This window comes from Manis pentadactyla, chromosome 1 (assembly GCF_030020395.1).
Source record: "Manis pentadactyla isolate mManPen7 chromosome 1, mManPen7.hap1, whole genome shotgun sequence".
NCBI classification, from domain to species: Eukaryota; Metazoa; Chordata; class Mammalia; order Pholidota; family Manidae; genus Manis; species Manis pentadactyla.
In genome coordinates this window covers 90,159,234-90,185,398 of record NC_080019.1, presented here as the reverse complement: position 1 = coordinate 90,185,398, position 26,165 = coordinate 90,159,234, and the positions used below count along the sequence as shown (strand labels likewise).

At 39.7% G+C, this 26,165-nt stretch overlaps 2 long non-coding RNA genes across 2 annotated transcripts in view; one reads left to right on the top strand and one right to left on the bottom strand.

Moving 5' to 3' along the window:
- On the bottom strand, window positions 1–8,330 carry LOC118921954 (uncharacterized). Its single transcript, XR_005028572.2, has 3 exons — window positions 8,271–8,330; window positions 5,843–6,773; window positions 1–2,101 (listed from the first exon to the last, which is right to left on the bottom strand). It is a non-coding gene; the product is annotated as an uncharacterized LOC118921954 (long non-coding RNA).
- The window catches only part of LOC130683270 (uncharacterized), a 20,377-nt gene continuing 2,479 nt past the window's right edge, over window positions 8,268–26,165 (top strand). Inside the window, exon 1 of the long non-coding RNA XR_008996835.1 lies at window positions 8,268–8,324. This is a non-coding gene — a long non-coding RNA (uncharacterized LOC130683270). The remainder of the gene's footprint in view (window positions 8,325–26,165) is intronic.

Genomic DNA, 26,165 nt, shown 5'->3' with positions numbered 1-26,165 from the left:
TAGGGGAGAGAGAGGCTGCAGCAGACCTGCTATAGGCTACGTGGCCGAGTGCCAGGGAGGGATGGAAAGAATAACCATTTCAGAGGGGTTGAGAAATGGGAAAGGTTGAAGGCGAAAAGGTTGTAACCAAAGGAAAAAGTAAATTCTGAGGTGAAGTATTACCATGTGCTGACAGGGTCTAGGGTATGAACATGCCAAAGGTGGGCAGAAGTGGAGAAGTGAAGGCTTTGGAATAGTCAAGGAATGATGAGAGAGAGGGTCAGCACGGGTCATTAAAGTATCAAAATCTTAAAACCAAGCCAAAGCCTTAGATTTATGAAGTAACAAATCCATTTTTTAATATAGAACATACACAAATATGGACATCTGATACACTTGGAATCCTGCCTTATTTTCATTAGTGGTTTTCTGCATCATACCCATGTGTCATCCAGACTGGTTTATTTTAAATCCCATAGTTTTGATACAAAATTTTAATTTAATGTATTCGCCCTATTAACAAGAACAAATCACATGGAATCTGAAAAATGCTTGGAAGAAACTTAATGAATTTATATTTTATTTTGAGATATGTGATCACAAAAACATGAATTCTGATACTGTCTTCAACCAAGTATTTCCTTTTGTATTTTACCAAAAAAAATGAGTGATGTTTTACAGATATATTATAGTTACTTCTTTGAAACAATGTTCTTAAATAGTTAAAATGTTTAGCATATTCTTTTTTCCAAATTGCTACTTTCTCCTTTAATTAAAAGTTAATTAAAAAAAAAACAGTCTCTTGCAATGCTCTTGGGGTACAGGTAGTGGGGAGGGACTGTGTCACTAACTCAGTAACATTTGCTATTGCAGCAGTGTTACCAGAAAACAAACCAATGAACAGTTCTTGGCTTATGTCAGGGAATAAACAAAAGTTATTTTAATAGTTAAACTTCTCCAGATTAACTGATGAATTTCCACTTAATCAACTGGGACTCTCTGTCTTTTTGAACCTTACTTATGTGAAGAAATATTTACAGACTAAACCCATCAATACTAAAAGCCAAAGCAAGTGTAATCATAGTAGAAAGGACTCTCTACTTCCAAAAGAGAGTGCTTCACCCTCTTTGGACTTTGAAATTCCTTTTACTGAGGACAAAGCTTATCTTTCACAAGGAAAGAAAATGTTTAAACTATATATACCTCTGGAAAAGGTAATATACTGACTGAAACTCACAAATTTGAGCAGGTTTAAAGAAATATAGGAATTTTGAACTGTTGGGAAGGGAAAAAAGGCAAAAAATGAAATAAGGTGAAGACTTGTCAGAATCACATTTTCAGGTTTATTTTGACTAATATTGTTTTATATATATATATATAATATATGTACACATTTTTCCTTAATATTTACACTTATCAACTACCAGCCTCAATTAGCACTAAACAATATCATTAAAAGCTACTTTAATTCCTGCAACCCACTATTTCCACTTATAAAAAAAACAGAACTAAAATAGCAATGCTATTTCTTGAAAAATATGCAAGATACTTAGACCAAAATTGTTATTCATATGTAAAATACTATAGTGGTGGGTATGCCATGATGCAATTAATTGGAAGGTCAAAGTCCCCAAAACAGCGCACTATTTGATATTCCTTCTGTGTTTACAGGATTGCTCTCCCTTGACCTCAGGTCCAGCTCTCCAGAACTGTCTGATATAAGCCATCTCAGTGCTGACCAACCATGTTGATTATACCTCAAATGTGATGTCACCTCTGGTCTGCCTACAATGATTGAAAAGCCACAATTAAATGCCAGAAGAGACAGGACTCAGGGTAGGTGAACTGCATCTATGTCATACTTTGCAAGATGTAACTCATCGCTCATGTAATTAAATAATTTGGCGTGTTGGCAAATGTATGCCACTAGATGTTTGTGATCTGGGCACAGAGATACAATTATTTAATTATACTTTCTGAGTCTAATATAACCAACCTGTCAGTGGAGACGAATCTGCCTGATCTTTCTTCTGTGCCCTCATCTTTTTATTTTATCTCACAATGCATGCCTCTGGTCCTCTCTCACCAAGGATTGCATCACTATTAATGAATTCACAGATAGCTGGAAAATAAATAGACAAACTTAAAAACTAAAGCACATCTCTGTCCATTCTCTTTCAATCTTGAAGAGAATTAACAGAAAGAAATGCAAGAGTCAAAGACACTCAAACAACCAAATTGGGTATTGAGAGAAAACATTTTCTAATGGCTAGATACCCTTCCACTAATCAAATCATCTGCTACCAAATGATGCAAACAAAAACATTTCTAATCTTATCACTTCCCAATTTTGAGGCTGATTCTCTATGGAGAGAACAAGGCACCCTCAATAAAAGATTCAATTTGAACTCACTTTTGTGTCCAAATGAATATTTCAGACTTTCATATGTAAATTACTGAAATAATGCACTCACGTTTTCAATTTACTTTGCACTTAACAACACGTTCTTTAGCATGGCTTTACTTTTCTATTCTTTTGATCAAAACCAAAATAATGCACATACTTGACATTTAAAATACCTTTAACCTTGTCCAAACAATTTCAGCGTAACCTCCAGAAAGCCTTTAAAACTACTCTTATTACTTTGTACCTGGGATCATGAGTACTGAAGTATTTGACAATATTCTCAAACATCTTTGGGCTAATCTCCAGACAGTCTTTTACTGTGAAAGATGCCCTCAGTAGAACTAATCCAATCAGCTTTCGCAAACACTATTTTCAAGCCTTAAAGTAGATCACAAAATCTACTCTGAGACATAAATGTTATACATTCTGGAACTCTTTCCCCTACTTTTCTACACAGAAAAAAAAATCATTAATTGTTTTTCCTCAGAAAATTACAAATTTACCATTTCCTTCTTACCATCTCCTCTTAATTATATGGAATTTTCCCATTTTCTTATGCTGAAACTTAATCCTTCAGAATTCCCAGTTTGTCCCACATGGTTGAATGGAATGTTCAGCATTTTTATATATTATGCCTCATTAGGCAATTAATCAGCCCAAATAGACATGTATTACAGATTTAAAGTTCTCTCATATACTCTAAACTTTGTAATAAACCACACTTCTAAATGTTTGCTAAGAGTTTTATATTGAAAATAGACTCAGAAAATAATCATGTAACACCAGTGTCATCTAGCCAATGTCACAAAGTGAGCTGCAAACGGACTCTTAAGTCAGAAAAACTCAGCAAATCATTGAAATCACTGGGAGCATTGTAACTAAAATTTGATCTTTTATTTAATTAAGCAAATCATCTGAAGAAATGCATGTGAAGTTGTTGAAAGAGACAGGATGCAACTCAAAAATACATGAGCCAAGCACTCTGTGGTGGTTGCAAATGCCACCCCAGACTGAGGAGATGAAGAGGTACATGGTGAATCCAAGGTAGGCTGATGCTGATTCAAGGACTCAGAAAGAAAGCCCACAGCTACCCAGGGGAAATGCACTAAGAAACTGGGGATAGTCCAGTCAGGAAAGAAAAGTCTGGAGGCTGATTTCCTATTAGCCTTGAGTTTACAAAGGCTGTTAGGCAGGTCAGACACAGAGTGTTCTCCAATGGGACAAAACAGGAAGGGATGTCATAAATGCCAGCCTAAGGGAGTACACACAAGCAGTTTTCATAATAATGGGGCTGGTCACACTGGAGCCTGGGTCACCACTGTGTGAAAAATGTGTGACCTGAATGCCACCACGTCCCAACACAATGAAAGCAGGAAAGCAACTGCAAAAGACTGGAATGGGAATGTGTTTCTTCACAGATGGTATCTTGAGGAGATGAGGAGGATGTCATATCACACATCACAGAACAAGACTACCTGAGTGTGGGTAAAATTGGAGTATTTCCAGAATCTCTCACCTGGCCTTAGTGCATCTCCCTATCAATAGGTATTCCCAAGGGGTGGAGAGTAGTCATCTCCATATCAAAAGTTGATTACATGGGGAAGCAAGGACATATCTGGACCAGAGAGGTTGGGTGGGGTCCCTTTTTTGCAGCTGGGTCGTGAGAGACATGGGCGAGCAGAAGTAGACGGCTGCTTGTAGGTAATAAAAGGATTTCTCCCACTTTATTTCTCCCTTGACTGATTTCAGTTTCAAAGGTAATTTGCCCCTGGCTGGGTAAATATTTTTTCCCCAGAGTTACACTGAGAATCCTCTCTAATTCCAAACTCCAGTCATCTGGCAAACTGCACTGCTGCAGTTTCCCCCTCCCTCCTTCCCACTCTCCACCCACCCATCTCCCTCTAATTTTCTCTTTTTTTTTCCCTCATAGGCCCTTTTTACTTTCTCCTTTCCCCTTCTCTCCACCCTCTCAGTCTCTCTACCCACATACGGGCTGTTCCCATGGGCAAAGAGGTGGGGAGCTCAAAATACTTGTAGTGGGATTTGTTTTTTAAGGGCACACTGTAATTTGTATGTATATACGCAAAGATGTGGGATTGTGGTTTTCTATGAATGATATGAACTTCCTTGCAACCCACCTGCTATGGACTGAACTGTGTTCCCCAGAATTGATTTGGTAAAGCCTGAACCCCCACTGTAACGGTGTTGGAGGTGCAGCCTTTGGGGGTTCATTAGGTTTAGATGAGGTCGAAAGGATGGGGCCCCTATAGGGATTATCATCCTTACAAGAAGAGGAAGAAACACCAGAGCTCGCTCTCTCCCCACCACGTGAGGACATGAGAAGTGAGGAGGAGGCTGTCTACAAGCCAGGGAGGAGGTTCTCAACAGAAACCAAATCTGCCGGCCCCGTCCTTGGTCTTGGACTGCCAACCTCTTGAATTGGGAGGAGAACAAAGTTGCTAGTGGCTTAAACCCAGTCTATGTTATTTTATTATTTTGTTATGGCAGCCCAAGCCAGCTAACATACCCTCATTCCCACTTCGTAAGGTGGTAAAATGGGGTGAGAAGAGGAGGGACAAGCTTGCACCTAAGAATCAATCCGTTACTTTGGTTAAACAATCCTATCCAGATAAATACACAGTCAGTTCAAAGTTCAAACTCCCTCTAATCTCTCCTTTTTGTTCCTCCCTCCCAAAATGGGGACTTGAAAGTAAGGCAGAGATTACATATCTCTGAGGGCATTTGAGGGGGAAAAATTGGCCCAAGCTGACCTCCTCACCACCTCGTCATACCCTGCTGGTGACATTCATGGGCGGTTCTTCTGGCAAAGCTGGGGATCTCGGGGCCTTTTCCTCTGTTAACTGGCTCCACCTTAGCCCAGGCTGGCCCTTAAAGCCTCTGAGTCACTTTCCACATCATCTTCCAGCAGTACCTGAGAGAGGTGTGCTTGGGGCCATCATTCCTGTTGCTGTCACAGTCCTAGCAGGCGCCTGTCAACTGCTGTATCAGGACCCGTGCAAACTTTCCAGATCCTTGCATATCACTCAGAAGCCGAGGAACCCTGGGACTCTGTGTTTGTCCCTCTCTATGCTTAGGTGCTCCCTTCAGCCATTTCTACTTTGCTGCCTGGATTGTACCATACTGGATATAGTGATTCTGTTAGAAGGCTTGAAATTTTCCTGTTCTCTCTCTAGGAAAACTAAAAACAAAACTCTACTCTGGGAATACCCCCAAAAAACGATATAGTTATTCTTAAGTCCCTCTCTCCTTTCGCTATGAAGGTATGAGGAGAAAATCAGAGTCCTCTTATTTCACCACTCCGCTCCCTTCTTCTTCCTGCCCCCTCCTCTCTCTCTGTCTTGGGTGTAGAGTGTGTGTGCTTGTGTGTGTCCATCTCTCTCTCCTTCCCACCCCCACCACACACAGAGCTTCCCAGAAACTAGACGTGTTACCTACTTTCTCTTTCCATTAGATGGGAAACACTATCACAATTTCCTTCAGAACTTCTTTGATACTGTCCTTTCCCTCACTGGGAAATAAGCCTTAATGGTTAGGGTGGAGGAAGAACAGGAATTAGGAAAATAAAAATTACATATGTAAAAATAGCATTCTTATTATATATTTTTGGGACCAATTTATCTCTGCTGGGGCATAAATGTAAATTAATATTCTCCCTAATCCCTGCTATGCTGTTGTGATTTATAGTAAGAAATACAAAAAAAAAAAAATACATATTTGGTCTTTCTTCATTCCTGGCACAGAGTTCCTAAAAGCCTTGGAATTTCCTAAACAATGAGCAGTACAGGTGTCTTCTGTTTTGTCAGTGAGGTGACTTTTGGACACACTTATGGATGCAAGCTGGTTGCCAAGGGACCCAACCTTGTGATCAGAGGAACTTTCAGTCCCACCCTGTGACTTCTGGGGAGGTGAAAGAGGCTAGAGGTTGAGTCTATCAACCAAGGCCTTTTACTATAATTTAAATTTAATGTAATTTAGGTTTAGTGTAATGCAGTCTCCATAAAATAAAAAAAAAAGGAAGGGGGTTCTGAGAGCTTCCAGGTTGGTGAACCAGAACATTTCCACATGCCACCACACCAGGCCCCAAACTCCACAGGAACAAAGCTCCTTTGTTTGGGGCTGTGCCCTATGTCTCACTTCATGTGGCTGCTGATTTGTATCCTTAAATGTCCTTTGTAGTAGGCTGGTAATCCAGTGAGTAAGTTGGTTTCCTGAGTTCTCTGAGCCACTCTAGCAAATTAATCAAACCCAAGGAGTGGGCTGCGGGAACCTCCAGTTTAGAGCCAGTTGGGCAGAAGCACAGGAAAACAATCTGGACTTTCAATTGGCTTCTGAAGCGGGGGCTGTCTTGTGGGAATGAGCCCTTAACCTATTAAAAAAACAAAATTCAGCAAAGGAAATTGGAAGATCTAATTGGCTTTCTTAAGTAATTGTGAAACGGGCAGCCCCCATCCAGCAAGTAGAGAGATGCCCCAGGTTGTGCAAAATGAAAGGCTTTTATAGGAAGGAGGTGGGCTGAAAAGTTTTCACCAAAAGAAAAGATTAGAGATTGTTTTAGGCCAGGTTACCCTCCCTTAGGGGGAAGAGTAAGGGGCTTTATGCAGATGACCTGACCACTGATCAGGAAATTCCAGATTGACTGGCTTAAAATTCCACTCCCGAGAGAGGCTGAAACTGTAAGTAGGTTGGGTATTAAACCCCAGTTTGGTGACTTGGCTTAGCAGAAGTGACCCCATGTTTTTCTTTTTAACAAACCTATTGTTTCACAAACCTATCTGATACTATCTCCAGGTAGATACTGTAAGAACGGAATTGTAGGACACCCAGCCAGTGTCTGAAAAATTGCTTGGTGATGTGCAGGAAAAACCCACACGCTACAGTTAATATGCAGAATGGTACTAATGGTGCTGCCTTCATCCATATTCCACATTTCCCTTTCCTACCCCTCCATGATATTCTGGGCAGAGTGTATCACTTTTTATTTTATCACCTTTAGTTATTAAGAAAAAGACCATCTAAAACTTCAGTTTCAAACTCTTACATAAATTCCATCTCCTGCCTATCCTACCACCCAGAGAAAGGCGTAAACTGGGACCTTGACTGCTTGGAATGAGATGAGGCTGGAAGGAGCCCTGTCCCTGAAACACCCCCCTCTACCTTCCTCTCCCAGGGGCAACTCCTCTCGAGAATTGGAATGAAGAGAGGGACCTCCTCTCATGGTGCACAGTCCTGAAGGGTTGGGGGGAGCGGGAGGGCTGTACAGCAAGGTGGCTAAAAAATAGCTGCCTTCCATATGTCCTCTTGTCCTAAGGAATTTCTTGCACCCTGGTCATGCCACATAATAGGTGGGCAAGCTGACTGTTCCCTGTCCCGTCTCCCACCTGCCAGCCAGCTCTCTCCAGCTTCTGTCTTCTCTGATCTGGTAAGAGTAGGTAGCCCAGCAAGAGTGCTGCCTAAGCAGAGGTCACCAGGGGGCAGTCCCTAAAAGTCTAGATTTTGGAGCCTCTCTCTTCACTTGGTAATGGGAGTCAGGAGAAGTCTACCCCCACTGGAAGGGGAAGAATTACCCACCCCATTCCTCCCCAGGCTTCTTTTGTAGACCGGGGACTGGGTACTAAGGGGCAGGGGATATAGATAGGGACAGATACCCAGTTCTTTGGCCCCTCAGGAAAACTTTAGAGAAAGTGTCAGGCCCCAATCCTGTTTTAGCTCTGGGTCCTTTTGTCAAACAGACAGAAAAACTCCCTCTTCTTACCCTATCATTTTTATGATTGAATTCCCCCTATCATATTGGGAACCCTTTCTTCCAAATTCTTTGAAATAAGATACACTCTCACTTCCCCAGATAGATGAAAGAAGTTCTCACCTGCGATCACTGACTCATGTCACATGAAATTTCAAGGTCCCCTCTAAGGATCCTGTGATTCCATGGAAAAAAGAAAAGAAGCAAGTTACATATATGAAATTAGGTAGATGACTGAAACTAATTCTTTTTCCTTATTTCTGAGTGAATTAAAGGTTTCCCCCCCCTAAAGCTGATCTCTAATTCACCAAATACTTATTTTCTACAAGTTACCAGGAGTTGAATCATTTGTTTTCCCTTTTTTCTACTCCATCTTCTGTTCAACTCTCTAAGTCAATCAATATCTTTACTGCAAAACAGCTCCTGCCAATGAATTTGGCCAACTATATACTACTTGTAATTTTAGATAAATTTAATCTGAGCAGAATTTGGATTTTATTTAACATGCAAATCTCTAGTGATACCCAAGAATCTCTGCTCTGAAACGTTTTTGGATGTGTGTGAGTAGGCAGTCTACATCTTTAAAGAGGAAAAAACAAAACACTTGTTTGAATCTTTGCAAAAGCTTCAATTTAATAGTAATATGCTGCCTCCTTCTGGATAAACTGCATTAGGCAATGATAAGCTTGTGAAACTGCTATAAAGGTGTCATTTTATGAATAAAGATTAAAAAATAAAATTAGAGGACTAAGATAAACCTTGGAAGATGAACTAGATTCCACCTTTGGGGCTATAAAACACTTAAACTGTCCTGCATTGCTGACTTGATTATCTGACTTTCTTTTAGAGATCTCTGAACAGTAATTGAGAAAGTAGGAAACAGATTATAAAATTGGAATCAGCACCATTTTCACCTTTACAGCAGGCTACCTTAACATCCCATTGGCACGATCATTTATGCATACACACATATTCATACTACATGCTTGGAAAAACATGTATGCATATTAATAAATGCAATCAAGTACTTAGGTATTCTTGTCTTAATTCTATAGCCTGTAGACATGTGAATTTGGCCAGCCACTTAATAAGTCCCAGCTTCCTTATCTGAACACTGAGAATAATAAACCCATTGTTACAGAACTCAAACACACTTTGTGAGGCTCACTGAAGTCAACAAAGCACTATGTGAGGTAGTAAACTCATTTTTATCCTTAAGGCTTTAAATGTTCACATGCCTGAAGCATAAGAATAGAACCAGATTTGTGGCCAACAAAAAGAAAAATGCTTAATGGTGTCCTGTTTATTAAGTAACTGCAGCTAGTTTGGTTACATTCAAATCAATCAACTCTACTACCTGAAGTACAGAGCTGGACAAGGAGGTTACAAATAACCCCAGACCACAATTATTCAAAAGTAAAATCTACTCTTCATTGTCCAGGGACAGTTTATCCCAACCCATCCAAAAGAGCAAGTCAACCAAAGCTGATCTGGTCAGAGACCCACAGCAAACCCTGTTTGCTCAGCCTCATCCTTGAACCAACATCCCCAAATCCCACCTGAAGCCCAAGCCCAGGATGATCAGGTGCTGACTGTGCCCTGGTTCTAGTAAAGGGACGTTCATGATTCTCCAAGGACGCTTTAACCAAACCGGTTTTAACCAAAATCCAAACCAGCTAAGAGAGCAAAGGACACTCCAAATATTCTGATCCCTACTCAGCCTCTCACTAGTGGCCACACAATTTAACCACTCTGTACCTCAATTAGTAGTACGACAGTAGTACCTACTTCATTAGTTTGTTTCAAAGATCGAATGAGTTAATATAAGTGAAACACTCACAGCAGTGTCTGGTACGTAAGCATTCAATATATGTAAGCTGCTGCTACTACCATTATTATCGCACTACTTGTCCATTATTTATGGCATTAATTTATGGACAAATAACATGTCTCTCTCACAGCTCTTCAACTTTCTTAGACTGTAGGTTGATCCTTTAAATCCTCTGGCCATCAGTATTTAGAATTTTGTTCGTATACTAGTTACCTGGTATTACATATATACTTTTTATTTTTCAATTACAAAGTAATGAATTATAACTACTGGTGCTGTTTAATGATAGAGTAGCCAGAAAAGCAACAATTCTTTGTTTTGAAGCCATATAAGCAGATGTGCCTGGAATAAAAGCACATTTCAAGCTGTTAATCATTTTTTATGATGAGGAAATATTCCAATTCCATTTTACTCCAAGAGCAGAAGCAGCTATAACATCCCTGACTCAAAAAACTACTTGGTGTCTAGTCACCCGAAGAAAAAATACTAGAAGGCACCAAAACTGTTTGAGAAAAAAAATGACACTTGGCCACTAGATGGCATTTAAATTATGTAGCAGGTTTCAGCTCACACTTGATCTATTTGAAACCTTAATTAGTTTGCACTTGGCTCAAGCACTGTCAAATTCATATATTTTGACACTCCAAGAACTCTCATGAGTTGGCTGAATTGAGGCTTTGGAATGTCTACAGCAGAGTCTGCAACCACAGACATAAAATCCTTTTGGAATTACGCAAAGAAGTAATTTTAAATTTCTGCCTGAAATCTTCAGATCAGTTTTTTTTTTCTTTAAGTAAATTATTGAGGGTGTAAGATTGAAAGGCTGGATAACATGTCTTTTCAAATCACTGGTGCAACATGACATCTTCATGACCACAGAGCAGCATAATTCAGTGGCAGCTTGTCTCAGCTGGCCATGGGTAATCCGAACCCGGCTTCTACCATCTGACCAAGTCCAGCAGCCTAATAGTGTCTGCCATGTACTTTTCAATCCATTCCTAGGCCAGCCATGGAATAGTGAGACACCCCAGAGGAGAAAGAAATAGAATCTTATCCTTATTGAATAAAAAAAAAGCTGTTATAAAGAAAGGAGAGCAATTAGGACAACTATTTTCATCTCCCACAAGGATATTAGTAGGGAAACATTTTAATCAACATTAAAACTGAGATAGCCATAAAGATGAAATAGGTACTAAAACTACAAAATAAGTGTGTGTGTGTGTGTATGTTCTGTCCATTTAATAGAGAAGACACTTCTATTTGGGGAGAATTTGCGTAGAGACACCAAGGACATAGTAAATGATGCTTTTTAGTTTTTTCATAAATTTCAAAAGGCGCCCTCTCAAAATTTAAACCTATAGTGCTAAATTCAAGTTGTCCACTAGATGGCTCTAATACATACTGAGTTCCTTTAAACAGGGGAACATTTATTGCCGTAATAAAACCCATCGTATTTAATTTTATATGTGTGAAGAAGTTCTCTTCTAAAATCATGCAGTGGTCATCTTATACATTATTAATGACCCTATGAGATGGAAAATTGAACACATGCTTTTTATCTCCACTCTCTTCCAAATCCCCTGAAAAGACAGAAAAGGAAAATAAAAGTTATAAATCCAGAATGAAATTAAGAACAGGAAATACAAAAACAGCAGACCAAATCCCATCTTTAGGAAGCTGGCAAACCAGTGGTTGAGTGTGACTAATCTAGGACTAATCTAGGAAAAAAATCTGAAACCCCAGCACTAACAGAGAGGGGACCAGTGAGAAGCAAGTCTACCCATCTCAGGACCCTAGGGGCTCAGAGATTAAAGTGTCCCCTGCCATCACCCAGTCCTAGAAAGACAGGGACTGGGAGTGAACTGAAAATAGAATAAAACTGGGGGAAATCTTCATATTGGTCTACATGACCTTCCAGTCCCAGTCCCTTTACCTACTCATTTCCCAGAAAGCTGTCAAACCAGACCAATTTGCTCCCTCCAAAAATAGACACTCCATTTCACTCCAAATGATGGATCCTTCTGTGCTCTAACACTGAGTAAGCCCTCTAGAAATCTGTTCGCTCCTGGCTTGTTAATCCTCTAGCAAAGCTCACCTCTCATCAAGCTTCCCCCTTCCCATCAAAATCAGCTTTTCTAATCCTCGGTCTTAAATACAGGTACACAGTCAAGTTCACCAGACATTTTTAGGAAAGCCTCCAACTTAAGAGACACAGACAGACGAATAAATAAATAAATAAATAAATGGCTTAAAAGAAACAGAAACAATGCAGACAATAGAAGAAATTTCAGAAAAAAATAATAATTAGTATCCTATGAAAAAGAAGAAAAGCTGTTGGACCCATGACACAGAATAAGGTGTTATTTAAGTTTTTTTAAAAAAGAAAGAAGCAATAAGAGAAAAATAAAAGGTTTTTGGGAATTAAAAGTATAATAATCAAAATGAAAACTATTTCAATAGAAAGTTTAGAAAAGAATTTTAAGGAAACAGCCCATAATATAAATAAATAAATGAAAATAAGGAAAAAATGATAAAAACATTAAAAGGTAAGTCCAAGGCTCCCCAACATTAGACTAATAAAACTTCTAGAAAAAGAAATGAGAATAAATTGTGAAAATTAATTAAGGGAAACCTCACTGATGTGGTGTCAGGAGGCTACAGAAGGTCTCATGCCCACCATTCCTCATCAATCTCAGATCCCATCAGAAGAGAGAGATGCCACACTATTTTATCTACTCTACCCCGCAGTAGGAACAAGACTTCCACCTTCTGCCTCCTGGCTACAGCTCAGCCAATGAGAAGCCACAATACATGGGACTTTCAGTTTACTCCAATGGACTTTTGGCTTAGAAACAGCGCTCCTACCTCAACCCCTTCCTCTATAAAAACGGTGTTTCTCTCTCCTTCTGTTTTCGTGACATGCCTGTGGTTCTGCTATAGCTGACATGTCCTAGGTTACGGTTCTCTGCTATTACTGAATAGATCTATTTTTGCTGGTAGGATAACTGACTTAGTTTTAAGGGTAACAAAATCAAAGGGAGAAAACTATTAAATAAATAAAAGAACATTCCCCAAAACTGAAAGAAATGAGTTTCCAGATTGAAAGCATCTACCTACTGTGAACATCTACCTACTGAAAGCAACTACCCAGTTTATTGAATTTAAAAAAAAAAAGGCCTAAGGCATATCACTGTACAACTCAGAACATAAGGGATAAAGAAATAATCCTAAAAGCCCTGGGAGTAGGGGGAAGGGAATAGTTACAAATATAGAACAAGTAATCCACATACTGGATGTCTAAACCACAGTGGAAAACAGAAGCCAAAAGAACAATACCCTCCGAATATTAAGAGACAATTATTTTTATACCTAGCATTCTATCCCCAACCAAATTCTCAATAGTTTGAGGATAGAACACAGGTCTTCCCAGACATGTAAGGTTCTCAAAAACTTATCTTTGATGCACCCTGCCACAGGAAGCTACTGAAGGATGTTTTCTACCAAGACAAGGCTATAAATCAATAATACAGGGGAAGACTTGAGATCCGGGATACATGGAACCCAGCCTAGGAGAGAGGTGCAAGGGATTCTTAGATGGTGGTGAGGGAAGTGTAGAGGGAGACCTATGGGAGGAGCAACTCCAAGAGAAAGAAAAAAATAGAACTAATAGACTTTTGCATTATTTGGCCTTGCTGACAGCGGATTTTACTTTTCTTTTGGAATTATGAGCATGAATTAGTGATACATTAAAAACTAAGCAAATTTTAAAAACAAGTTAATGTATAATCCAAGATTTAAAATGTTTTAGTGCCATAAAGACTTTACTGGGACATCTGAGGAAATTTGAATAGGGACTATATATTAAAGAATATTATTGTGTCAACATTCAATTTCTTAAGTATGATAAAGGTATTATGTTAAGTATATTTAAAATCACCAATATGGGTGATAGAGAAGAGAGATTGCCTAGGGAAGAAGACTTTTCACCAAAAAAAAGGTAGTTCTAAAGAAATGAGTATTTTCCAGGCAGGAGGAGAAATGTATTCCAGGTCAAGACAACATAGCATGTTGGAAGGCACAGGGTCAGAACAAAGCATGACACTCACCCAGTCATTCAACAAACACTGAATGAGGACCCACTACATGTCTGGCAGGTCTTTAGCAGTGAGATTACAATAAATGAAGAAAACAGTCTCTCTACCTTTTAAGGGTGACATTCTAGTGGTGGGTGTAGAAAGAGGGAGGAAAGCAAGAAGCAGATAAAAATGGTGGAGAGCCTTCTAGGCAGAGCAAACTCTCTACAGAAATGTCCTAAGGGGAAGCCCGCCCAGCTTTGTTGGAAGAACAGCTGGAAGCTAGTGTGGCTTCACAACAGAAACTTCCAGAGTTCTTGAGAGGTCAGCTCAAAGAGGTTTTTAGGACATGGCACAGATTTGGACTTCTATTCTGAATTTTTTGAGCAGAGAAATGAAATGAGATGACTTAGGTGTTAAAAGGAGACCACAGTGTCACAGCTACTAATAGGTCAAAAAAGGCAAGGTGTGAAAGTCAGCCAGTATGCAGAGGTCACTGTGACCTGACAAGAGCAGGTGTGGTGGCATGGCATGGAGACCAGTTTGTGTGGGTCCATGAAAGAACAGAAAGAGAGAAACTGGAGGGATGTTGAGGTATTTGCTGTGGAAGAGAACAGAAAAATGCAGCAGTAGCTGAAGGAGATATGAAACCAAATCAAAGTTATGTTTTTTAATTAGACAAAGCACAAATTGTGTACTGATAAAAATAATCCATTGGAGATTGGAGCCAAGATGGCGGCATGAGTAGAGCAGTGGAAATCTCCTCCCAAAACCACATATATCTATGAAAATATAACAAAGACAACTCTTCCTAGAATAAAGACCAGAGGACACAGGACAACATCCAGACCACATCCGCACTTGAGAGAACCCAGTGCCTCGTAAAGGGGGTAAGATACAAGCCCCGGCCCCGCGGGACCCGAGCACCCCTCCAACTAGCTCCCGGGGAGAGAAGAGTAGGCAGAGCAGGAGGGAGAGGGAGCCCAGGACTGCTGAACATCCAGCCCCAGCCATCCAGGCCAGAGCGCAGACATAGTGTGTGCGCAGGGGGGAACGGGATACTAGGGAAACAGGGCAGCAAGAACAGTGAGCAGGTACCAGAGGCCTGGAGCCGGAGGACATAAGAAAAGAGAGCGGCCATTTTTTTTCTTTTTTTTCTGTTTCGTTTTGGCAAGCGCTTTTTGGAAGTCTTAAAGGGATAGGGACCCCAACACTAGGGAAACAGGGCAGCAAGACCAGTGAGCAGACGCCTGAGGCTGGCGCCGGAGAATAAAGAAAAACGAGCAGCCATTTTTTATTTTTATTTTCATTTTTATTTTTATTTTATTTTATTTTTTTTTGTGGTCATTTTGTTTTGGCGGGTGCTTTTTGGAAGTCTTAAAGGGGCAGGGCGAAACACTTAATCCAGAGGTAGAGAATCCGGGGATCTCTGGGCACCCTAATCCTCTGGGCTGCAGGGAGCTCGGAGGCCCCTTACGGAGATAAATAGCCTCCAGGCCGCTCCCCCTCCAACGCGACTCCACAATTTTGGAGCAGCTGCCCAAGCCAGGCCACGCCCACAGCAACAGCGGAGATTAACTCCATAGCAGCCGGGCAGGAAGCAGGAACCCTGTCTGCGCGCAGCTGCGCAGCACAAGCCACTAGAGATTGCTGTTCTCCCAGGAGAGGAGGGCCACAAACCAACAAGAAGGGAAGTTCTTCCAGCCGTCACTCGTCCCAGCTCTGCAAACTATTCCTAATACCATGAAAAGACAAAACTACAGGCAGACAAAGATCACAGAGACAACACTAGAGGAGACAGACCTAACCAGTCTTCCTGACAAAGAATTCAAAATAAGAATCATAAACATGCTGACAGAGATGCAGAGAAATATGCAAGAGATATGGAATGAAGTCCAGAGGGAGATCACAGATGCCAGAAAGGAGATCACAGAAATGAAACAAACTCTGGAAGGGTTTATAAGCAGAATGGATAGGATGCAAGAGGCCATTGATGGAATTGAAACCAGAGAACAGGAACGCATAGAAGCTGACATAGAGAGAGATAAAAGGATCTACAGGAATGAAACAATGTTAAGAGAACTGTGTGACCAATCCAAAAGGAACAATATCTGTATTATAGGGGTACCAGAAGAAGAAGAGAGAGGAAAAGGGATGGAAAGTATCTTGGAAGAAATAATTGCTGAAAACTTCCCCAAACTGGGGGAGGAAATAATCAAACAGACCACAGAAATACACAGAACCCCCAACAGAAAGGATCCAAGAAGGACAACACCAAGACACATAATAATTAAAATGGCAAAGATCAACGACAAGGAAAGAGTTTTAAAGGCAGCTAGAGAGAAAAAGGTCACCTATAAAGGAAAACCCATCAGGCTAACATCAGACTTCTCGAAAGAAACCCTACAGTCCAAAAGAGAATGGCATGATATATTAAATGGAATGAAACAGAAGGGCATTGAACCAAGGATACTGTATCCAGCATGACTATCATTCAAATATGAAGGTGGGATTAAACAATTCCCACACAAACAAAAGCTGAGGGAATTTGCTTCCCACAAACCACCTCTACAGGACATCTTACAGGGACTGCTCTAGAAGAAGCACTCCTAGAAAGAGCACAGCACAAAACACCCAACATATGAAGAATCGAGGAGGAGGAATAAGAAGGGAGAGAAGAAAAGAATCTCCAGACAGTGTATATAACAGCTCAATAAGTGAGCTAAGTTAGGCAGTAAGATACTAAAGAGGCTAACCTTGAACCTTTGGTAACCACGAATTTAAAGCCTGCAATGGCAGTAAGTACATATCTTTCAATAGTCACCCTAAATGTTAATGGGCTGAATGCACCAATCAAAAGACACAGAGTAATAGAATGGATAAAAAAGTAAGACCCATCTATATGCTGCTTACAAGAAACTCACCTCAAACCCAAAGACATGTACAGACTAAAAGTCAAGGGATGGGAAAACATATTTCAGGCAAACAACAGCAAGAAGAAAGCAGGGGTTGCAGTATTAATGTCAGACAAAATAGACTTCAAAACAAAGAAAGTAACAAGAGATAAAGAAGGACACTACATAATGATAAAGGGCTCAGTCAAACAAGAGGATATAACCATTCTAAATATATATGCACCCAACACAGGAGCACCAGCATATGTGAAACAAATACTAACAGAACTAAAGGGGGAAATAGACTGCAATGCATTCATTCTAGGAGACTTCAACACACCACTCACCCCAAAGGACAGATCCACCGGGCAGAAAATAAGTAAGGACACGGAAGCACTGAACAACACAGTAGAGCAGATGGACCTAATAGACATCTATAGAACTCTACATCCAAAAGCAACAGAATATACATTCTTCTCAAGTGCACATGGAACATTCTCCAGAATAGACCACATACTAGGCCACAAAAAAAGCCTCAGTAAATTCCAAAAGATTGAAATCCTACCAACCAACTTTTCAGACCACAAAGGCATAAAACTAGAAATAAACTGTACAAAGAAAGCAAAGAGGCTCACAAACACATGGAGGCTTAACAACACGTTCCTAAATAATCAATGGATCAATGACAAAATCAAAATGGAGATCCAGCAATATGTGGAAACAACTGACAACAACAACACTAAGCCCCAACTTCTGTGGGACACAGCAAAAGCAGTCTTAAGAGGAAAGTATATAGCAATCCAAGCATATTTAAAAAATGAAGAACAATCCCAAATGAATGGTCTAATGTCATAATTATAAAAATTGGAAAAAGAAGAACAAATGAGGCCTAAGGTCAGCAGAAGGAGGGACATAATAAAGATCAGAGAAGAAATAAATAAAATTGAGAAGAATAAAACAGTAGCAAAAATCAATGAAACCAAGAGCTGGTTCTTCGAGAAAATAAACAAAATAGATAAGCCTCTAGCCAGACTTAGTAAGAGGAAAAGAGAGTCAACACAAATCAACAGTATCAGAAACGAGAAAGGAAAAATCATGACAGACCCCACAGAAATACAAAGAATTATTAGAGACTACTATGAAAACCTATATGCTAACAAGCTGGGAAACCTAGGAGAAATGGACAACTTCCTAGAAAAATACAACCTTCCAAGACTGACGCAGAAAGAAACAGAAAATCTAAACAGACCAATTACCAGCAATGAAATTAAAGCGGTAATCAAAAAACTACCAAAGAACAAAACCCCCGGGCCAGATGGATTTACCTCGGAATTTTATCAGACATACAGGGAAGACATAATACCCATTCTCCTTAAAGTTTTCCAAAAAATAGAGAAGGAGGGGATACTCCCAAACTCATTCTATGAAGCTAACATCACCCTAATACCAAAACCAGGCAAAGACCCCACCAAAAAAGAAAACTACAGACCAATATCCCTGATGAACGTAGATGCAAAAATACTCAACAAAATATTAGCAAACCGAATTCAAAAATACATCAAAAGGATCATACACCATGACCAAGTGGGATTCATCCCAGGGATGCAAGGATGGTACAACATTCGAAAGTCCATCAACATCATCCACCACATCAACAAAGAGAAAGACAAAAACCACATGATCATCTCCATAGATGCTGAAAAAGCATTTGACAAAGTTCAACATCCATTCATGATAAAAACTCTCAGCAAAATGGGAATAGAGGGTAAGTACCTCAACATAATAAAGGCCATCTATGATAAACCCACAGCCAACATTATACTGAACAGCGAGAAGCTGAAAGCATTTCCTCTGAGATTGGGAACTAGACAGGGATGCCCACTCTCTCCATTGTTATTTAACATAGTACTGGAGGTCCTAGCCACGGCAATCAGACAAAACAAAGAAATACAAGGAATCCAGATTAGTAAAGAAGAAGTTAAACTGTCACTATTTGCAGATGACATGATACTGTACATAAAAAACCCTAAAGACTCCACCCCAAAACTACTAGAACTGATATCGGAATACAGCAAAGTTGCAGGATACAAAATCAACACACAGAAATCTGTGGCTTTCCTATACACTAACAATGAACCAACAGAAAGAGAAATCAGGAAAACAACTCCATTCACAATTGCATCCAAAAAAATAAAATACCTAGGAATAAACCTAAACAAAGAAGTGAAAGACCTATGCTCTGAAAACTACAAGTCACTCTTAAGAGAAATTAAAGGGGACACTAACAGATGGAAACTCATCCCATGCTCGTTGCTAGGAAGAATTAATATCGTCAAAATGGCCATCCTGCCCAAAGCAATATACAGATTTGATGCAATCCCTATGAAACTACCAGCAACATTCTTCAATGAACTGGAACAAATAATTCAAAAATTCATATGGAAACACCAAAGACCCCGAATAGCCAAAGCAATCCTGAGAAAGAAGAACAAAGTAGGGGGGATTGCCCTCCCCAACTTCAAGCTCTACTATAAAGCCATAGTAATCAAGACAATTTGGTACTGGCACAAGAGCAGAGCCACAGACCAATGGAACAGACTAGAGAATCCAGACATTAACCCAGACATATATGGTCAATTAATATTTGATAAAGGAGCCATGGACATACAATGGCGAAATGACAGTCTCTTCAACAGGTGGTGCTGGCAAAACTGGACAGCTACATGTAGGAGAATGAAACTGGACCATTGTCTAACCCCATATACAAAAGTAAACTCAAAATGGATCAAAGACCTGAATGTAAGTCATGAAACCATTAAACTCTTGGAAGAAAACATAGGCGAAAACCTCTTAGACATAAACATGAGTGACCTCTTCTTGAACATATCTCCCCAGGCAAGGAAAACAACAGCAAAAATGAACAAGTGGGACTATATTAAGCTGAAAAGCTTCTGTACAGCAAAAGACACCATCAATAGAACAAAAAGGAACCCTACAGTATGGGAGAATATATTTGAAAATGACACATCCGATAAAGGCTTGACGTCCAGAATATATAAAGAGCTCACACGCCTCAACAAACAAAAAACAAATAACCCAATTAAAAAATGGGCAGAGGAACTGAACAGACAGTTCTCCAAAACAGAAATACAGATGGCCAACAGACACATGAAAAGATGCTCCACATCGCTAATTATCAGAGAAATGCAAATTAAAACTACAATGAGGTATCACCTCACACCAGTAAGGATGGCTGCCATCCAAAAGACAAACAACAACAAATGTTGGCGAGGCTGTGGAGAAAGGGGAACCCTCCTACACTGCTGGTGGGAATGTAAATTAGTTCAACCACTGTGGAAAGCAGTATGGAGGCACATCAAAATGCTCAAAACAGACTTACCATTTGACCCGGGTATTGCACTCCTAGAAATTTACCGTAAGAATGCAGCAATCAAGTATGAGAAAGACCAATGCACCCCTATGTTTATCGCAGCACTATTTACAATAGCCAAGAATTGGAAGCAACCTAAATGTCCATCGAAAGATGAATGGATAAAGAAGAAGTGGTACATATACACAATGGAATACTACTCAGCCATAAGAAAAGGGCAAATCCTACCATTTGCAGGAACATGGATGGAGCTGGAGGGTATTATGCTCAGTGAAACAAGCCAAGCGGAGAAAGAGAAATACCAAATGATTTCACTCATCTGTGCAATATAAGAACAAAGGAAAAACTGAAGGAACAAAACAGCAGCAGAATCACAGAACTCAAGAATGGACTAACAGGTACCAAAGGGAAAGGGACTTGGGAGGATGGGTGGGTAGGGAGGGATAAGGGTGGGGAGACGAAGGGGGGTATTAAGATTAGCATGCATGGGTGGGTGGGAGAAAGGGGAGGGCTGTACAACACAGAGAAGGCAAGTAGTGATTCTACAGCATTTGCTATGCTGATGGACAGTGACTGTAAAGGGGTTTATAGGGGGAACCTGGTATAGGGGAGAGCCTAGTAAACATAATATTCGGCATGTAAGTGTAGATTAATGATACCAAAAAAAAAAAAAAGGCAGTTCCTGTGTGGAGACCTCCAATGAGTCCTACACAAGGGTATAAAGGGCATATAAAAGTGTAGGCAAAGGGTCTGTTTGTGTTTATAAAGAGGATCAAAGCCTAATTGGGCTACCCTGAGAATGAACTAAGATACGATATGAAAAGAACTTCCAACATCAGCACTCTCTGGAAGACTCATGCCAGAAGATGATCATCAAAAAACCCCAACAAAGATCCACGCACTGCTACAGCTGTAGATGCACTCATCCCACCAGTTCCTGGACTTGCCATGGGAATGAAGAAGGAGATATCTAAACTGGCCTGTGCATACAGTAAAACAACAAATTTGACTGGATCTGTACTGTTGGAACTCAACCAAGAATTAGGAGAAGTGCAAATTGTAGCGCTCCAAAATCTTACAACTACAGACAATTTACTGTTAAAAGAACATATGGGATGTGAACATTCCCCAGGAATGGGTTGTTTTAATTTGTCTGATTTCTCTCAGACTGTTCAAGCTCAGTTGGACAATATCCACCATATCATAGATAAGTTTTCACAAATGCCTAAGGTGCCTAACTGGTTTTCTTGGTTTCACTGTAGATGGCTGGTAATTACAGATATGCTTTGGTTATGTAACTATACTCCTATTATGTTAATGTGTGTGCGCAATTTAATTAGTAGTTTAAAACCTGTACATGCTGAATTTACTCTACAAGATATGTCAAAGAAATAATCAATCTTCCCATGTTTTCTTCCGCCTGCTATTTCTATAGCTTGTCTTCTTCCTTCCTAATTACAACCCTTAAATAGAATACGTGCCTCATATCAAATGTACCGAGTATCATAATTCTTCCAGGTGGTAAAGACACCTCAAGACAAATGCTGGGCATAGAAGCCACAGGGCATAAATATACAAAGAAATAAAAAGCTAACCTTTTCAAACAATAAGGCTTCTCTCTCACTTACCAACTTAACATTTCCCTGTATGGCCCCGGAAGATGACTGGTTAGCCAGAGACAGGTAAGATTCCTCAAGGGAGGAACAACCTAAGTTAGGCACAGTCGCAGGGGGCCATCAGGTGAGAAAATGGGGATCAACAGAGGTGAGATTTAGAACCTCCCCTCTCCCCCATTCTGATAGAAATCTTCTGCATACGTGGATGTTTTATTGCCCTTGTCTAGCTTGGATTAACACATAGTCTACAGGCACACACCTGATCATCTACATTTGCTCTCTTACAACACTAAACTATGTTTTCTACCTTTATCTCGTATCTACCTACCACTTCAGCATTTTATTAATAATAATAATAATAAAGAGAGAAATGTGGTATCCACATATAAATCAAGTATAAAAATCAAATGAATATTCATATTTGAACTGACTGTTTATAGTTCATAATGCATGAGCAAAACCAAAAGTTTCTGTGATGACTGCCCCTGTAATGTTCACCATGTAACTTATTCACTATGTAAGAATTTGTACTCCATGTAAGAACTTGTTCGTTATGCTTCAGAAGGTTGGAGACTGATGAAAATTAGGCTTGGGGTGGATTAATGATTGTGCATTGAGCATTGACCCTCCTATACAGAATTTTATTGTTGTTAACAACCATTTGATCAATAAATATGAGAGATGCCCTCACAAAAAAACAAAAACAAAAAAATATATATATATATACACACTTCCAATTGTAAAATAAATAAGTAATTGGGATGTAATGTATAGCATAAGGAATATAGTCAAAATATTGTAACGACTTGGTACGGTGATAACTGGTACCTAGAATTATCATGCATATAAATGTTGAATCACTGTGTTGTACACCTGAAACTAATGTAATACTGTGTGTCAACTACCCTTCAATAAAAAATTATTATCCAGAAAAAAAAAAGCACAAAAACAGGGGTGGGAAAGATATCTATTTATATCTACCTAAGTATATGTGCATGTATATATTTTTTATTTGTTTCTGTATTTTTAAAAGTTCTAGAAATGGGCAACAATGATAACAATATCCAACAGTTACTGAATACTCTCTCTCCAAATTCAAGACCTTTGTTTGTCTTTTATATTTGTTATCTCACTGTAAGTACATGAGTCCTAAGTACCTTGTATACCGTTAGTCTAGTTTTTGTTTTCAATTAAAGCAAACACATAAAAACCAAAAAAAAAAAAATCAAATGAGTATTCATATTTGAACTGTTTATAGTTCATAATGCATGAGCAAAACCAAAAGTTTCTGTGATGACTGCCCTTGTACTGTTCACCATGTAACTTATTCACTATGTAAGAATTTGTTCTCCATGTAAGAACTTGTTCGTTATGCTTCAGAAGATTGGAGACTGACGAATATCAGGCTTGGGGTGGATTAATGATTGTGCATTGAGCATTGACTCCCCTATACAGAATTTTTTTGTTGTTAACAACCATTTGATCAATAAATATGAGAGATGCCCTCACAACAACAACAACAAAAAAGTACACACTTCCAATTGTAAAATAAATAACTAACCAGGATGTAATGTATAGCATAAGGAACATAGTCAAAATATTGTAACAACTTGGTATGGTGATAGCTGGTACCTAGAATTATCATGTATATAAATGTTGAATCACTGTGTTGTACACCTGAAACTAATGTAATGTAATATTGTGTGTCAACTACCCTTCAATAAAAAATAATTATCTACAAAAAAAAAAATCCATTGATTGGTCATTGCTCTTGGGCACAAGTGAAGCAGCCACCCTTAGCAGGAGCATGGACAGCCCACCCACCCACCAAAACAGGAGAGAAGGCCAAGTATTGAGATGTGGATGGTGGGTGGTTGGGGTGGTAGGAGCTGTGGAAATTTTATTCAGATTGCTTCTGTGTTAGGAAAACTGAAAGAGTAAGGATGGGAGAGGTTCTGGAGGCCAGAATAAAGAAGGGGAGATGTGAAAACTAGTGATCTAGGAAGTGTGCCTGTTATCCAGAAGGGTTACCTAGGAAGGGGTAAATGTTCCAGGGACCTTCAGATATGCCTTTGCAGTAACCTGATTGGCATGGCTATGTGCTTGTAGCTGCACCTCGCTGAGTGCATTTAGGGTGGAGCTGAGAGTTATGCAAGGCAATGATTATAACAACTCATCAAAGAATTGAATGCAGGTAAGAAGAAAAGTGAGAATGTGACATAGGATGAAAAGAGCTACCAGGAGCTAGCTGTGAAGATTTGGAGGTGGTGAAATGGGATTGAGATTATAGTGAGGATGTGATACAACAAAGTTTTGGGAGGCCCATGGGAGCTAAGCAGCTGTTAAGGGAAGATGACATGAAAATTGGAAGAGGAGAAGTCAAGGAATCATGAGGCCTGGCCATTGGCAGATCAACTTGGATATTGAAATCAGGAGTTACTTCAGAGGGTGGCAGTGAATTGAAGATAAAAGTCTTCTAAAAATGAAGGGGAAGGACCCAGGGATGCATAAATAGCTGCACTGTGGACAACTAGAACAAGGTATAGTCTGAAAAGACTAAAAACTGGGAGCTGGGGTAGGCATGAAGGGGAGAAATAGTCTGGAAGTAACGAGGAGGAGAAAGAAGGACATCCACCACAGAGGCGGTGGCAGACCTGTGAGCAGCTATGCACTGGAGGGTTGCAGGGAGCGGTATCCTTGGAGAGCAGAGTTTCTGTTAAATGGAGAAGATGAAGGGAGTATTTACAGATGAGAGAGAAAATAGAAGGAATTTGCTTAGGGTGATCAAGTTTAGCAATACCAAACATCAAAACATAATGTCCAAGTCATGTTGACAACTACAGAGTTACCTATAAATCATTGTATTTTCTGAGACAAAATACGCTTAATATCTAAATCTGTGACAAAGTCACAACTCTTACTTTCTAACCATTTCACAATCAACATAATATTCTATAGGTACATCTCCATATTTAGGCTGGTATCTGCTGATAAAGACCTGTGAACCATGGCAGAGGATGGTGACCCAGACGAGGCAGAGGAGACACTGGGGGAGTGGCAGAGACCCCAGCTGAGAATGACTCTCATGGATTTGTTGGGTGGGGGATAGGAGGAGAACACGATAGACGATCATGCCAATAAGGTGGACAGAGAAAGGAGATCAGAAGACATAAAAGTTTCAGTAAGATACAAGTAGAGATGCTTGTAGGCCAACAAGGTGGGCTGTCCAGGAGCCATCAGAAAAAGGAGTTCAGTCCTCAGGAGAGATGTGAGGCTGGAGAGAGAGATTTTGGAGTCATCATATAGGTATACAGGTGAGTGGAGTGAAACTTCTCAGAAAAATGCAGAGCAGCCCTCCCAGTCTTGGGTCCCAGAGCTGATGTAGTAAGCAGCTCACCTGGCAGTGGCCAGTCCATGGTAGCTGCTAACATTAGGGATGCCATGCTGAGCTATGGTGGATCCGAAGGCAAAGGATCAGTAATACTGACCCTGTCTGTAGTGTTTAATAGTGTCTCCCAAAAATTCACATCTACCCAGAGCCACAGAATGTGACCTTATTTGAAAATAAGTTCTTTGCAGATATATTTGTTAAGATGAGATCATGCTGGAGTAGATCTTAAATGTTCTCAACACATAAAAGAAATGGTAATTATGTGATAGGATGGAGGTGTTAGCTAATGCTATGGTGGTAATCATTTTTCATTCTATAAATGTATCAAATCAGTGCATTGTACACCTTAAACTCATACAATATTATTTGTCAATTATGTCTCAATAAAGCTGGGAAAAAAGATCTACTCTCTAAGCAACTTCAAGTATATCAACACAGTATTGTTAATTATAGTCACCACGCTGTACATTAGATCCCAGAACTAAATCCCCCTATAACTGTAACTTTGTACCCTTTGACCACTATCTCTTCAATTCCCCCATCACTGGAGCCCCTGGCAATCACCATTCTGTCTGTTTCTATGAGTTGCTTTTTAAGATTCCACATGTAAGTGAGGTCATACAGTACTTGTCTTTCTCTGACTTGTTTCATTCAGCATAATGCCTTCAAAGTTCCAATTACTTTTAAATTATGGAATTCAGAGAAATGCATTTTCTCAACAAAGGGAACTAAAACATAAACCAAACTTCAGTAACTTCGGTAGCATCTTCAAATGCCTTTAGCAAAATACAAAAATATGTTTCCCATCAATTTCAGCAAGTT